The sequence below is a fragment of the Neofelis nebulosa genome, chromosome 12 (genome assembly GCF_028018385.1).
Source record: "Neofelis nebulosa isolate mNeoNeb1 chromosome 12, mNeoNeb1.pri, whole genome shotgun sequence".
NCBI lineage: Eukaryota > Metazoa > Chordata > Mammalia > Carnivora > Felidae > Neofelis > Neofelis nebulosa.
The window spans coordinates 54,595,590-54,611,783 of record NC_080793.1 but is presented as its reverse complement, the minus strand read 5'-3'; the positions used below and the strand labels follow the sequence as shown (position 1 = coordinate 54,611,783).

General features: G+C 40.7%; 1 pseudogene; it reads left to right on the top strand.

The window, feature by feature from the left end:
• The first annotated feature begins 11,620 nt into the window (after nucleotides 1-11,620).
• LOC131490760 (pancreatic progenitor cell differentiation and proliferation factor-like) lies at nucleotides 11,621-15,981 on the top strand (annotated as a pseudogene).
• Nucleotides 15,982-16,194: the final 213 nt, after the last annotated feature.

Below are 16,194 nucleotides of genomic sequence, written 5' to 3'. Positions count from 1 at the left end.
ATAAAACCCCAAACCAGCTGAAGATGGGAAATAAAAAGATTAGAGCAGAAATCAATGCTATCAAAATAAAAAAAGAAAAACAGTAGAACAGTAGAACAGAACAATGAAACCAGGAACTGATTCTTTGAAAGAATTAACACAATTGATAAACCTTTAGCCAGTTTGATCAAGAAGAAAAAGGAAAGGACCCAAGTAAATAAAATCAATAATGAAAGAGGAGAGATCACAACCAACACTGTAGAAATACAACCAATAATAAGAGAATGCTATGAGCAATTATATGCCAATAAAATGGGCAATCCAGAAGAAATGGACAAATCCCTAGAAACATATAAACTACCAAGACTGAAACATGAAGAAATAGAAAGTTTGAACAAATCCATAACTGGGAAAGAAATCAAATTAGTAATCAAAACTCTCCCCAAAAATCAAGAGTCCAAGGCCAGATAGCTTTCCAGGGAAATTCTACCAAACATTTAAAGAAGAGTTAACACCTATTCTTTTGAAGCTGTTCCAAAAAATAGAAATAGAAGGAAAACTACCAAACTCATTCTATGAGGCCAGCATTACCTTGATTCCAAAACCAGACAAAGAACCCACTATAAAGGAGAACTATAGACCAATTTCTCTGATGAACATGGATGCAAAAATTCTAAACAAGATACTAGCCAACCAGATCCAACAATATATTAAAAGAATTATTCACCTATCTATTAAAAGATCAAGTGGGATTTATACCTGGGATGCAGGGCTGGTTCAATATCCACAAGTCAATCATTGTGATACATCACATCAATAAAAGAAAGGAAAAGAACCACATGACCCTCTCAATAGATGCAGAGAAAGCATTTGATAAAATATAGCATCCTTTCTTGATAAAAACCCTCAAGAAAGTAGGGATAGCAGGATCATACCTCAAGATCATAAAAGCCATATACAAAAGACTCACTGCTAATATCATCCTCAATGGGGAAAAACTGAGAGCTTTCGCCCTAAGGTCAGGAACAAGACAGGGAAGTCCACTCTTGCCACTGTTATTCAACGTAGTATTGGAAGTCTTAGCCTGAGCAATCAGACAACACAAACATGTAAAAGGCATCCAAATTGGCAAGGAGAAGGTCAAACTTTCATTCTTCACAGACAACATGATATTCTATATGGAAAACCCAAAAGACTCCACCAAAAAACTGCTAGAACTGATCCATGAATTCAGTAAAATCGCAGGATATTAAAATCAATGCACAGAAATCAGTTTCATTTCTATACACCAATAATGAAGCAGCAGAAAGAGAAATCAAGAAATAAACCCCATTTACAGTTGCACCAAAACCCAGAAAATACCTAGGAATAAACCTAAGAAGTGAAAGAAGCGAAAATCTATACACTACAAACTATAGAAAGCTTATGAAAGAAACTGAAGAAGACAGCAAAAAAAGGAAAAATATTCCATGTTCCTGGACTGGAAGAACAAATCTTGTCAAAATGTCGATAGTACCCAAAGCAATCTACGTATGCAATACAATCTCTATCAAAATAACACTAGCATTCTTCACAGAACTAGAACAAACAATCGTAAAATTTGTATGGAACTAGAAAAGACCCAAATAGCAAAAGCAATCCTGAAAAAGAAAACCAAAGCTGGAGGCATCACAATCCTGGACTTCAAGATATATTGCAAAGCTTTAATCATCAAGACAGTATGTTTCTGGCACAAAAAATAGACATAGATCAATGGAACAGAATAGAGAACCCAGAAATGCACCCCACAAACATATGGCCAACTAATATTTGACAAAGCAGGAAAGAGTATCCAATGGAATAAAGATAGTCTCTTTGGCAAATGGTACTAGGAAAACCAGACAGTGACATGCGAAAGAAAGAACCTGGGTCACTTTCTTACACCATACACAAAAATACACTCAAAATGGATGAAAGACCTAAACGTAAGATAGGAATCCATCAAAATCATCGAGGAGAAAGCAGGCAAAAACCTCTTTGACCTTGCCAGCAGGAACTTCTTACTCAACATATCTCTGGAAACAAAGGAAGCAAAAGGAAAAATGAACTATTGGGACCTCATGAAAATAAAAAGCTTGTGCACGGTGAAGGAAACAATCAGTAAAACTAAAAGGCAACCGACGGAATGGGAGAAGATATTTGCAAACAACATATCAGATAAAGGGCTAGTATCTATAGTCTATAAAGAACTTCTCAAACTCAACACCCAAAAAACAATAATCCAGGGAAGAAATGGACAAAAGACATGAATAGACACTTCTTCAAAGAAGACATCCAGATGGCTAACATGAAAAAATGCTCAACATCACTCATCATCAGGCAAATACAAATCAAAAAGACAATGAGATACCATCTCGCACCAGTCAGAATGGCTAACATTAACAACTCAGGTAATGACAGATGTTGATGAGGATGCAGAGAAAGAGGATTCCTTTAGCATTGCTGGTGGGAATGCAAACTGGTGCAGCCACTCTGGAAAAGAGTATGGAGGTTCCTCAAAAAATTAAAAATAGAACTATCCTACGACCCAGCAATTTTACTGCTAAGTATTCATCCAAAGGATACAGGTATGCTGTTTTGAAGGGGCACATGCCCCCCATGTTTATAGCAGCACTATCAACAATAGCCAAAGTATGGAAAGAGCCCAAATGTCCATCGATGGATGAATGGATAAAGAAGATGTGGTGTATATATACAATGGAATATTGGCTGGCAATCAAAAAGAATGAAATCTTGCCATTTGCAACAACATGGATGGAACTGGAGGGTATTATGCTAAGTAAAATTAGTCAGAGAAAGACAAATATCATATGACTTCACTCATATGTGGAATTTAAGATACAAAATATGAACATAAGGGAAGGGAAGCAAAAATAATATAAAAATAGGGAGGGAGATAAAATATAGGGGACTGTTAAATATAGAGAACAAACTGAGGGTTGCTTGAGGGTTTGTGGGTGGGAATGTGGGCTAAATGGGCAGGGGAATTAAGGAGGACACTTGCTGGGATGAGCACTGGGTGTTATATGTAGGGGATCATCACTGGATCCTACTCCTGAAATCATTATTGCACTATATAACACTATATATATGTATACGTATATACATATATATGTATACGCATATACATATATATACATACATATATACACATACATATATATGTGTATATATATATACACACTATATATATAACTTGGATGTAAATTTAAAAATAAATAATTTTTTTAAAAAGAAAAAAGAAAGAAAATTAGGATGCCTAATTCTATTTTAAAATTAGAATGGCTATCCATGATCCAATTAACAGAAGATCCAGACAGAGAAAACAGAAAAGAAGAACAGGAAAGGAAATTGCTAAGGAAACAAAACAATTTTCCAAAACTGAAGGATGTGGATCTTTTTTTTTTTAAGTTTATTTTTATTTATTTTGAGAGAGAGAGATAAAGCAAGTAGGGGAAGGGCAGAGAGAGAGGGAGACAATACCATGAAGCTCCCCACTGCCAGCGCAGCGCCTAATGTGGGGCTCAAACCCGCAAACTGTGAGATCATGACCCAAGCTGAAGTCAAGAATCAGACATTTAACCGACTGAGCCACCCAAGCACGCCAGGACATGGGTCTTCTTGATGAAAAACCTATCGCTTTAAGTATCTTGCAATTTTGTCAATTATACCTCAATAAAGCTGGAGGAAAAAAAAAGCTACATTATAAAAGACAGTAAACAAGGCCTCAAAATCCTGACAGATGTGAACAGAATGCTATATCCTGCAACACTATTAATTAATCAAGGTGGCATACAATAAAGGCATTTTCAGACTGCCCAAGAATTCAAAAACATGCTTCTCATGCAAGGCTGTGCTTCAGAAAACCAAGATATAGACAGGAAAGACAAGGAATCTGCAAAATAATTGGCCCAAGATCCGGGAAGTCCCACACTGATTCCTGTGCTACAGGCCCAGAGGGCAAAGTCTCCAGGGTGGGCGAGGGGCCAGAGGAAGATGAAGGAAGATGGGGGTGAAGGAATGGAACCCACAGATTTTTTTCAACTGTTTTACATGCTTAAAAAATTATTGAAAGATGTTTGACAAATCTATTGAAGCATCTGGAAAACAAATGGTTAATGCACATATAGTAAACGAAGCAAACGAAAAGATAAGGCAATTGCCAACATCAAGATTAAAAAGTTACACAAGAGAGGAAATGCAATCATCGCACATTACTTGCATCTGCAGTGAACAACTTAAATGGTCATGATGCTGCAAATGCTAAGCAATGATTTCACCAAAACTGTGGGCACAACTAGAGTATGAGGGTGGAGACAGGAGCAGAATAAGCAGTGAGGGCAGAGACGGGGTGAGGAAGAAAGACAGCGAAAGCCTCATCCACAATGAATGAAAAATGTCTACAATTGGGAACAAGTACAGACAATCAGCATAAGCATATTAGTTAGAAATACTATAATACACCAAAAACTATAAAATACCTAGGAATAAACCTAACCAAAGAGGTGAAAAATCTATACACTGAAAACTAAAGAAAGCTGATGAAAGAAATTGAAGAAGACACAAAGAAATGGAAAAAAAAATTCCATGCTCCTGGATAGGAAGAACAAATACAGTTAAAATGTCGATACTACCCAAAGCAATCTACATATTCAATGTGATCCCTATCAAAGTAACACCAGTATTCTTCACAGAGCTAGAACAAATAATCCTAAAATTTGTATGGAACCAGAAAAGACCACGAATAGCCAAAGCAATCTTGAAAAAGAAAACCAAAGCAGGAGGCATCACAATCCCAGACTTCAAGCTGTACTCATCAAGACAAATCATCAAGACAAAGCTGTAATCATCAAGACAGTATGGTACTGGCACAAGAACAGACACTCAGATCAATGGTACAGAATAGAGAATCCAAAAATGGACCCACAAACGTATGGGCAACTAATCTTTGACAAAGCAGGAAACAACATCCAATGGAATAGACAGTCTCTTCAGCAAGTGGTACTGGGAAAACTGGACAGCGACATGCAAAAGAATGAACCTGGACCACTTTCTTACACCATACACAAAAACAAACTCAAAGTGGATGAAAGACCTCAATGTAAGACAGGAAGCCATCAAAATCCTCAAGGAGAAAGCAGGCAAAAACCTCTGCCTTTGATCTTGGCCACAGCAATTTCTTACTCAGCACGTCTCCGGAGGCAAAGGAAACAAAAGCAAAGATGAACTACTGGGACCTCATCAAAATAAAAAGCTTCTGCATAGCGAAGGAAACAATCAGCAAAACTAATAGGCAATAGGGAGAAGATATTTGCAAATGACATATCAGATAAAGGGTTAGCGTCCAAAATCTATAGATAGCTTATCAAACTCAACACCCAAAAAACAAATAATCCAGTGAAGAAATGGGCAGAAGACATGAATAGACACTTCTCCAAAGAAGACATCCAGATGGCCAACCGACACATGAAAAATGCTCCACATCACTCATCATCAGGGAAATACAAATTGAAACCACAATGAGATACCACCTAACACCTGTCAGAATGGCTAACATTAACAACTCAGGCAACAATAGATGTTGGTGAGGATGCGGAGAAAGAGGATCTCTTTTGCATTGTCGGTGGGAATGCAAGCTGGTGCAGCCACTCTGGAAAACAGTATGGAGGTTCCTCAAAAAACTAAAAATAGAACTACCCTACAACCCAGCAATTGCACTACTAGGCATTTATCCACGGGATACAGGTGTGCTGTTTCGAAGGGACACACGCACCCCCATGTTTATAGCAGCACTATCAACAATAGCCAAAGTATGGAAAGAGCTCAAATGTCCATCAATGGATGAATGGATAAAGAAAATGTGGTATATATATATACAATGGAGTTTTACTCAGCAATCAAAAAGAATGAAATCTTGCTATTTGCAACTACGTGGATGGAACTGGATGGCATTATGCTAAGTGAAATTAGTCAGAGAAAGACAAAAATCATATGACTTCACTCATATGAGGACTTTAAGAGACAAAACACATGAACATAAGGGAAGGGAAGCAAAAATAACATAAAAACAGGGAGGGGGACAAAACAAAAGAGACTCATAAATATGGAGAACAAACTAAGGGTTGCTGGAGGGGTTGTGGGAGGAAGGAAGGGCTAAATGGGTAAGGGGCATTAAGGAATCTACTGAAATCATTGCTCACTATATACTAACTAATTTGGATGTAAATTTTAAAAAATAAAAAATAAAGTTAAATAAAAAAAAAAAGAAATGCTATAATAAATAATGGGGCACCTGGGTGTTAGTGATTTGAGCTCAGGTTGTGATCTCATGGTTTAGGAGTTTTGAACCCCGCGTCTGGCTCTGTGCTGACAGCATGGATCCTACTTGGGATTCTCTCTCTCTTTCTCTCAAAATAAATAAATAAACTTAAAAAAAAGAAACACTATAATAAATAGTACAAGCAGCAACTAAAAGAGCTTAACAGGATCACTTTCAGGGAGGGCTGGAACAAAGGGTGGGAGGAACGAGAAGTGACTTTTCCTTATTACTTCCTAGTCCTATTGTATTACGTTTACACGTGTATAAGTATTATAGTACTTTGAAACAAGACTTAATGATAAAGTCAAAACTAATAAAACTAAACAAAGGTCTCAGAGCCAGTATAGACGTAAAGAAAGAGAATTTCCCAACAAATAGCAATATGGCCTGTGACACAAGAAAGTGACGTCCCTCAGTCACCTGGAGCCAAGCAGGACCAGCAGAGTAAGAACAACCAGAAAAAAGGGAACACAGGCGTGACAGAACAAAGCGCTTTCTAGACACGCCTGGCTCAGAGTTTTTACCAACCCCTTTGTGAGAAGGAAACTGGAGAGCACTAAAACCATATATTGTTTTTGTTTTCTGCACACCATTTCTTCCCACGGAGAGACGAATCTTTGGTTCTCTTCCCCAGTGTAGACGCAACCACTCTCAACAAATGTGCTCCTCGCCCTCAGCAAGTCCTGGGGTCAAGAGCCCTTCAGGCATGTCACAGAGAGACATCTGCACTGGCCCGAACCAAGGGACAAGTTCGAGGAAAGTTCCTCTGACAGAAAGCTAATGTATGAACTGTTTTAACCACGCAAACACACGTACAAACACATGCATGTACACACACGCGCGCACACACACACAGTGTCTTATTGGGAGGGATCTCTTCTTTTTAACTGTTGTCCTCTGGCTTTTTTACTCAGTAGTTGCACAACATTTTAACTGAACGTCCACTTTCATCTTAACTAGGACGGGGAAGTGTAAATTGCATCGTGCGAGCTAAGCAAAAGGCCTAGAAGGTTCTCGTCCATGGCATGACTTCGAGCAACAGATTATGTTCCTGCCAAAACTGACTCCAAAAGCAATTTACCTATACTACAAGACTGCTCGGATATAAAAGGATCTTGCTGTATGAGAGACTTCTTACAGCTAAGGCTGTCTATGCCATGGCTGTCCAGCTACATCTTCATAAACATATATTCATTGTTGAAATAGCCCCCCCAGGCTTGAAGGTCTGCCATTTGCAGTCCATAAAATAAGCTGTGATTTTTTTTTTTTAAAAAGTCTGTTTAAAAATAATGCAGTTACTTTAAAAAAAATCAAATTATGTTCAAAGAGTCGCGTGTGTAACCCAAAGGCAGTGGGGATTAAAGAATCAACTGGCAAGCCCAGCATGTGGGCCCATGCCGAGTCTCCAGCAAACCCGAGCTAGAAGGAAAATAGGTGGGAAGCTGGTACACACAGATGGAGGTACTTCTAAATAAACTGGGAGACGCCGAAGCATTTTTGTAACCCAAAGCCAAGCAGGCTTCTAAAATCCTTCCTTCCATATTTACAAAAAGACCACGTTGCCATAGGCATTATCAAGGCAAGTTCACCGTAAAGAAGAGACCTGGTGACTCTGATATTGCCGTGCCCCTGAGAAGCCATGTCAGTCACTTGTTGCCGGTGGCCGGCGCGAGGTCCAAGTGGAAAGCTCCAGGGCGACCCTGCCAAAGCCCGTACCTCATGTGCAGCAGCTCCAGGAGGACCCACGTGCACATGGACACAGGGACAGGAACTGCTCAGCCGTATCCAGTCAAGTGTTGTGGGATGAGGGAGCTATGCCGCTGGTTACATAGTGGGGGTTCAACTGGTCAGTGACAGCATGGTGTTGTCGTCCACACCACAGACCCTGACACTCGGTCTGGGCTCAAATCCCAACTCAGCCACCTTCTTGCTGTCTCTGCTTCTGTTTCCTCATCTATAAAATAAGGATGATACCTCTTTCATAGGATTTTCTGAAGGTTTCTCTTTTCTCTTTCTTTTTTTCTTTTTTTTTTTTTGAGAGAGAGAGAGAGCGAGTGTGAATGGGGAGAGGGACACAGGGGGAGAGAGAGTCTTAGGCAGGCTCCGTGCTCAGGACAGAGCCTGATGTGAGGCTCAATCCCACAACCCTGGGATTATGAACTGTGCCAAAATCAAGAGTTGGACACTGAACCAACCGAGCCACCCAGGCGCCCCGATTTTGTGAAGGTTAAATGAGTGTGTGTGTGAGTGTGTGTGTGTGTGTGTGTGTGTGTGTGTGTATATATATATATATATATATATATATATATATAAAATCACTTAGAAGAGTGGCACAGAGTAAATACTACGTGAGGATTGGCTATTAATATTATTCTCAGTTTCTATCTTTTTAATAATTTTTTAAAGTTTATTTTATTTATTTTGAGAGAGAGAGTGAGCACATGTGTATAAGAGTGGGAGAGAGGCAGAGAGAGAGAGAGAGAGAGAGAGAGAGAGGATCCCAAGCAGGCTCTGTATGCTGTTAGCACAGAGCCCCATGTGGGACTCAATCTCACCAACCAAGAAATCAAGAGTCAGCTACTCAACCGACCGAGCAACCCAGGCACCCCCTCAGTTTCTATTTTTGTTACCATCAAGTCTGAGCTGAAATATGGCAGGATGATTAACAAAAGGGAACTGAATACGATGGAGGCAGCCAATCTTTGAAGCCAAGATAGTCATGTCCACATTGGAGTGGCCCGATCAGCTGAACCTCTGGGTTCAAATCCCACCTCCCCCCATGTTTGCCACTGGAATAAAATAGAAATTACTCTAATTACGCCCAACCTGAAAAAGCGGTGTGAGGATTAAATGAAATTCCATCAGTGAAAGTAGCTGAAAGTAAAGTAACACAGCAGGCACTTCCTGAACCGTATTTTACTTTCCATTCCCTTACAAAGTGGCAACATACCAGGCAGCAAGCTCCCTGGGGACTGAATTAGATCTAGTGTCTTGGTTCCTGCTGTTGTCACCAGTGCAGTAATAAATGGCTGCAGCAAATATGTGCTCAGTCAACAGCAGTTGAGTGAATGAAGAAATGAATGAAGGAACCTGTTAACCAATTATTAATAAGCGAGCGAATACATTTGCAAAGGATGTGCTTCTACGATCATCCCAAAGCAATAGATACAGACAAAATTAATATAAGAGGTGTTGAGAGCGACTACAATAACAAATAGTTTTGGGGGTGCCTAGGTGGCTCAGTTGGTTAAGTGTCTGTCTCTTGGTTTCAGCTCAAGTCATGATCTCACAGGTTCATGGTCTTGAGCCCCATGTTGGGCTCCATGCTGACAGTGTGGAGCCTTCTTGGGATTCTCTTTCTCCTCTCTCTCTCTCTGCCCCTCCCTGCTTGCATGCATGCACTTTCTCTCTTCCTCTCTAAATAAATAAATAAACACTTAAAAATAAATAAATGAAATACAATAGTTTGCGGATGTAGGAAATTATGAAAAGATTGGGAATAACCTAAATTCTCTATGATAATTGACACTTAGTCCAAACACTCTGTAATAAAACATGGCAAGCCTTCATAAAGAATGAAAAAATTGAAAATGGAGGGAGATTACAGAGATGACAAGACACTATATTTTTATGTAAATTAGAGAATATGTTTCTAGTCCTGAACATGTTTGACGTCAGAGATGAGGGACTCCAACAGAAATGGAAGAGGCCACCACTGAACACACTGGCAGTGTAGAGACCACTGAAGTTACTTATCTTTCAGGTCACACACTGACCTGAAGACACTCTATGGAGTAGAGTCTTCTATACAGAACTTGCAAGTGAGAGAATATTAGAAACCTGTCCTGAGAGAGGAGAGGAGATATTAGTGCGTTTGGTTCCCCTAGGGTGATACAAAGCTCATGGGATAAATACCATCTGGACAGCACAGGAATGCAAAGGTGCACAAAGAATTAAGAACTCAGGATCCATGGAATGACCTCAGGACGGAGCTGATCTTGGGGCGCCGGGGTGTCTCAATCGGTTAAGCGTCCGACTCTTGATTTCAGCTCAAGTCATGCTCTCACGGTTCGTGAGTTCAAGCCCCACGTTGGGCTCTGCACTAACAATGGGGGAGCCTGCTTCGGATTCTCTGTCTCCCTCTCTCTCTGCCCCTCCCCCACTCTCTCTCTCTCAAAATAAATAAATAAATACTAAAAAAAAAAAAAAGAACAACGCTTATCCCATTACAAAAGGCTCTGAAATAAAACCCAAAGAGAAGTGTTAAAATGTTTTCAGACACTGAATCATCACTAAAATAAATAGACCCTTCCACAGTTTCTCTGAAGAGCACAATGTATATTCAGAGGTACACATTTCAATGTGCTTGCTACATTTTAATCTCAACTCCTTATACTGTACTTGGTTTGTACAAATAAAGGGAGATAGTTGGAGGGCAAAGTGATCTTAGGGGTTGGATGATCCAAGGAAAATCCCATGGGAAATAAAATTTATAGTGGTGATTCAAAGTTCTGGAAGGTTACTACAAGAAAAGGCAGTGCATCTATTTTCCAAGTGAGATGCCTTAGTGAGTAGCAACAAATGTCAAGGCGCAACCTCAGAGAGAGTGGTCTTAAGTAAGCGCAATGCTTGCATCATGTTTCCAGAAAAGTCCAGGTACCAAATGTGCCTGTGTATGTTCCAAACTTCCCCATTTCATAAAGCAACCAATTTTCAAATATTTTTGTTAAAGAGAACGAATTCTAAATGATATGCCCAGTTTTTGATGTTTTTCTTTCCAATTAGCAGTCTATCGTTGTGTTTTTAAAAACATTCTCCCCTTCTAATTGTTTTTCATGATAAAGATCCCCCTACAAAATTTTAATATTGTCATCATCTTATGAGAAGAAAAATTCCATATGAAAATTGGAAGAAGAATCATGATTTCTCCCTTATTCTCTGAAAACAAAAAATAATCAAGAAGGGCTTTGTTTTGGTATCTTCTGGTCTTCTAAGCACACGAGGGCTGGAAAATGGAATCGCTTAAATAACAACCCACATTGTTTCCCCTCACAAAACAGAATAATAGTGGGAACATTTTTGTGACTCCAAGGAAGCAAATGTTTCTAATTAGTGAACAAGATCAGCTGAGGTAGCTGCTCCGGGGCATCTGTGCCTCTCATTAGGGACACTCTCCTGTAGAGCAAAACAACAAAACCGCCGGAATTCTGTTTGTGAAGGGTGCCACCTACCGAAGAACAAGCAGTACTACAGCCAGCGTCAAGGGGGTGGGGGTGGGGAACGATGGGGGAGTCAGGAAAAAGCAGACAGTCCCGCCGTCTGGCGAGATTTCTTTGCCAAAAGGAGGCAAGAAGAGGGCATGGCACCGACTTAGCGGATACAGATATGGGTACGGGAGGGTCGGACTGGAAAGGCTTTGTGTGGAGAAGGTACTTACAGGGCCTTGTGGGGTCACTAGGGTTTAGCAAAGGGAGCGAGCATGGGAAGTGGAACTGGTTTGGAGGCAGGCAAGGGGGGGTGAGGAAAGGCAAGGAGGGGTGAGGAAAGCTCTGAGGAGGACAGCGTCCCGTGAGGAGATGAGACCGGCTGTAGAAGAGTGTTTGCACTGGGAACTTGCAGGAATGAGACGAAATACCAAGGGCAATACCCCTGGAGGTATTATCAAGGCCTTGGCAAATGACTCTCAATTAAGAACACGCAGGAGGGGGAGAGATGGCACCTGGGTGGTTTAGGCTTAGGTCATGACCTCAAGGTTTATGAGTTCAAGTTCAAGCCCACACGGGGCTCACTGCTGTCAGCACGGAGCCAACTTCAGATCCTCTGTCCCTTCTCTCTCTGCCCCTCCCCACTTCCCTTCTCTCTCTCTCTCTCTCTCTCTCTCTCTCTCAAAAATAAATCAAACATTAAAAAAAAAAAACACTGAGGTAATCATTTCACAGTATATACATGTATCAAATCAACATGCTGTATAACTTAAATTCACATATTGGTATTTGTCAATTACACCTCAATAAGGCTGGACAAATGCAAAATAAATAAATAAATAAAATGTAAAGAACCAATGGATTATGGAAACAGAACTCTGTGAGAAACTACCGTACAGATGGCAAACCTCTTGACTCTGGAAATTCTCTCAAAGGCAATTATTGAGACTGAAGGTTGACATAATGTTCTGACAGGTAAAATAGTGATCCTAATAACATCCTGGGCCCCCCAGCATTAAGAGCTACAGCACCTGTGACTACCCCCCCTAGATGATCAATATTAGAGGCCCAACCCTGCCCCCAAGACACTGAAGCCTGGATTCTGCCCACACATGCACCTCCTTCTCTGCTCCCATAAAAGTAATGTTCTCACTTCTACTTCATTTTTTTGTTCTGAATATATTAATAGAGACCCGGCCATGTTCCGGGCGTGGGAACAAAGGTGAAGACAGATATGGTCCCTTTCCTCATGGCACTCACCATCTAGTGGAGCATGGAGACATTAATTACATAACTACACAAATGCTAGTATAAAAGTCACGAGTACTCTAAATTCAAGGCTGTGAGAGCCTAAACAGGGATAACTGAGCTAGTCCAAGGGTGGAGGAAGGTATGTAAGGGGATTCTTACCAAGGAAACAACATTTGGCCAATATGGCTGCAGAGGGTGTCCTTCCTGGGGGTAGGCAGGAGACGGTTTGGAGTCCTCAGGCCAGGTTCCACCTTTTAACAGCTCTTTTTCTCTGGACAAGTCAGTTGAATTTCTTAGTCCCAGGCATGAAATGGGGAAACTAGTGGGAGTTAAATAATAAAATACACAGAATGTGCTCAGTGCAATGACTAGAACATAGTATGCCTACAATAAATGCTAGCTGATATTATTTTTGATATTATTAATCCTCTCTGCTTTTATGCTGGAGTGTGGACAGTGAGGCAGAAGAGGAAAAGGAAAGATTTGCATTTAAAGACTAGAATTGGCATATGCTATTTATATGTGATGTGTCACTGAACTTTTGGATTCCAGGTAGAACACAGGATTCATCATAACACAGAAGCAAATAAAAACTCATAATACTATTAGAACTCTTTCTTAGTCATCTGGCTGGAAATTGAACCATTATGTTTAACATCATTTACATGGGAAAATGTGTTCCAATCCAAACTGTATTAACCAAAAAATATTTTTGAATACAATGCATTTGTTATTGGTGACTGTCCATTCTTCCACACAGAATTCTATAGGTGAGAGCAGTATTTTACATAGGATGGAAAGCCCCTGAAACATGGGGTAATGCCTTTCCATGGCTGTTGGCTATTCCACTTAGAAATGACGATAGTGATACCATAGCCACAACCTCATCACACCTGGGAAATTGTCATGGAAATTACATGACTTACCAAGGGACAGGTAAATGCACCTGAGAGCTAACGTCTCTTAATCAGGTTCCTTTTGTACATTTCATTAAAGTGTTACCCCTAACTAAAGGGAATGTTGTCTCTCTTCTAAGCCCTCTATTATGTTCACAGAACCAGTGTATATCAGGCAGAAACAAAACAAGCAATTTGGTGAGTTTCTGATGACTCTGTCCATTTGAATAATTGGGTGATTCAGAGAGATATCTGGCTTAAATTTTTCAAGTTTTATTTGTGCTTATTATGGGGGGGGGGGAGGGGTGCAAGGGGGTAGGGGTGGAAAAAGAGAAGGACAGAGAATCCCAAGCAGGCTCCACACTGTCAGCACAGAGCCTGATGTGGGGCTCAATCCCACAAACCGTGAGATCATGACCTGAGCCAAGATCAAGAGTCAGACACTTAACCAACTGAGGCACCCAGGTGCCCCTATCAGGCTTAATTTTTTTAAATAAACTTAAGTGAGTATTTGACCTAAATGGAATAGTAAAATGTTTTTAACTATGTTCAGAATGATTTACAAACATGTGAGAAAAACCTATGCACGTATAGAAAAGATGGAGAAAATGTATTAAAATGTATTAAAACTGGTTGGTTTTCTGTGAAGATGACACAGAGAAATGGAAAAACAGTCCAGGCTCATGGATCTCAAGAACAAATATTGTTAAAATGTCTACACTATCGAAAGCAATCTACACATTCAGTGCAATCCCTATCAAAACACCATCAGCCTTGGGGCGCCTGGGTGGCTTGGTCATTTGAGCGTCTGACTTCAGCTCAGGTCACGATCTCGCGGTCCGTGAGTTCGAGCCCCGCGTCGGGCTCTGTGCTGACAGCTCAGAGCCTGGAGCCTGCTTCTGATTCTGTGTCTCCCTCTCTCTCTGCCCCTCCCCTGTTCATGCTCTGTCTCTCTCTGTCTCAAAAATAAATAAACGTTAAAAAAAAATTTTTTTTTTTAAATACCATCAGCCTTTTTCACAGAACTAGAACAATCCTAAAATTTGTATGGATCCACAAAAGACCCCCAAATAGCCCAAGTAATCTTGAAAAAGAAAAGTGAAGCTGAAAGCATCACAATTCCAGACTTCAAAATGTATTACAAAGCTATAGTCATCAAAACAGTAAGGTACTGGCACAAAAAGAAACAGATCAATGGAACAGAATTAAAAAACCCAGAAATCAACCCATATTTGTATGGTCAATTAATCTTCAACAAAGGAGGAATGAATATCCAATGGGAAAGGACAGTCTCTTTAACAAATGGTGCAGGAACAACTGGACAGCTACATGCAAAAGAATGAAGCTGGACCACTTTCTTACAGCACACACAAAAATAAATTCAAAATGTATTAAAGACCTAACTGTGAGACCTGAAACCATAAAAATCCTAGAAGACAACACAGGCAATAATTTCTCTGACACTGGCTGGAGCAACTTTCTAGATATGTCTCCTTAGGCAAGGGCACTGAAACCAAAAATAAACTGCTGGGACTTCATCAAAATAAAAAGATCCTACACAGCAAAGGAAATAATCAACAAAACTAAAAGGCAACCTACTGAATGGGAGAAGAGATTTGCAAATGACATATCTGATAAAGGGTTAGTATCCAAAATACAGAAAAAACTGATACAATTCAACACCCAAAAAACAAGTACTGCAATTAAAAATGGGCAGAAGACATGAACAGACATATCTCCAAAGAAGACATCCAGAGGGCCAACAGACACATGAGAAGATGCTCAACATCACTCATCATCAGAGAAATACAAACCAAAACTACGATGTGGACCCTGCCCCTGCCTCAGTCGTGGAACTGTCTTCAACAGTCTCTGCAAATGGTTTCTGTGGCCTAGCGTCCCCTCCTCCATTCATGATTGTGCACTGAGGGCTGTGAGGGGTCACTGCCAGGGTTTCCACCAGCCCACAAACAGCCATCCCCTCCAGCGGCTTGTTCATGGCCACCCATGACTGTTACCAGTACTGCCTGAGTTCCATGTCCAGTAACGGTTCTTGGGGAGTACAGAGTGTACTGCCCCTCACCACCCCAGTCTCCTCATGGGTCACTGGTGGGCAAGCTTCTTTTTTGGGAAGTCCACTCTCCTATTCATGGCTACAGTGTTTGAGTCCCTAGAACCCTTGGAATCTCCTCAGGCCTTCAGCAACACAATCATCTGTGACTTGGTCCTAGAAGCCATGAAGAAGCAGCCTCGTGGCCAGCCTGGCAAAGCCAACACCGGGCCCCAATCCTGAATGGCCACCACCAGGATTCAAGAGGTGCTAAGCTCATCAGAGCCCCTCCTATAAACTCAGTAGGCTGCCACAAACAGAGACAATATCAAAACAGCAAAACACCAAAAAGGAAGTTGAGAGAATCGCACTCTACCATCCAAGTGGCACACAAGCCTTCCTGACACCCTGTAACTGTGTGCCTTGCACCCAGTAGAAAATAAACTCCAAGCAGCC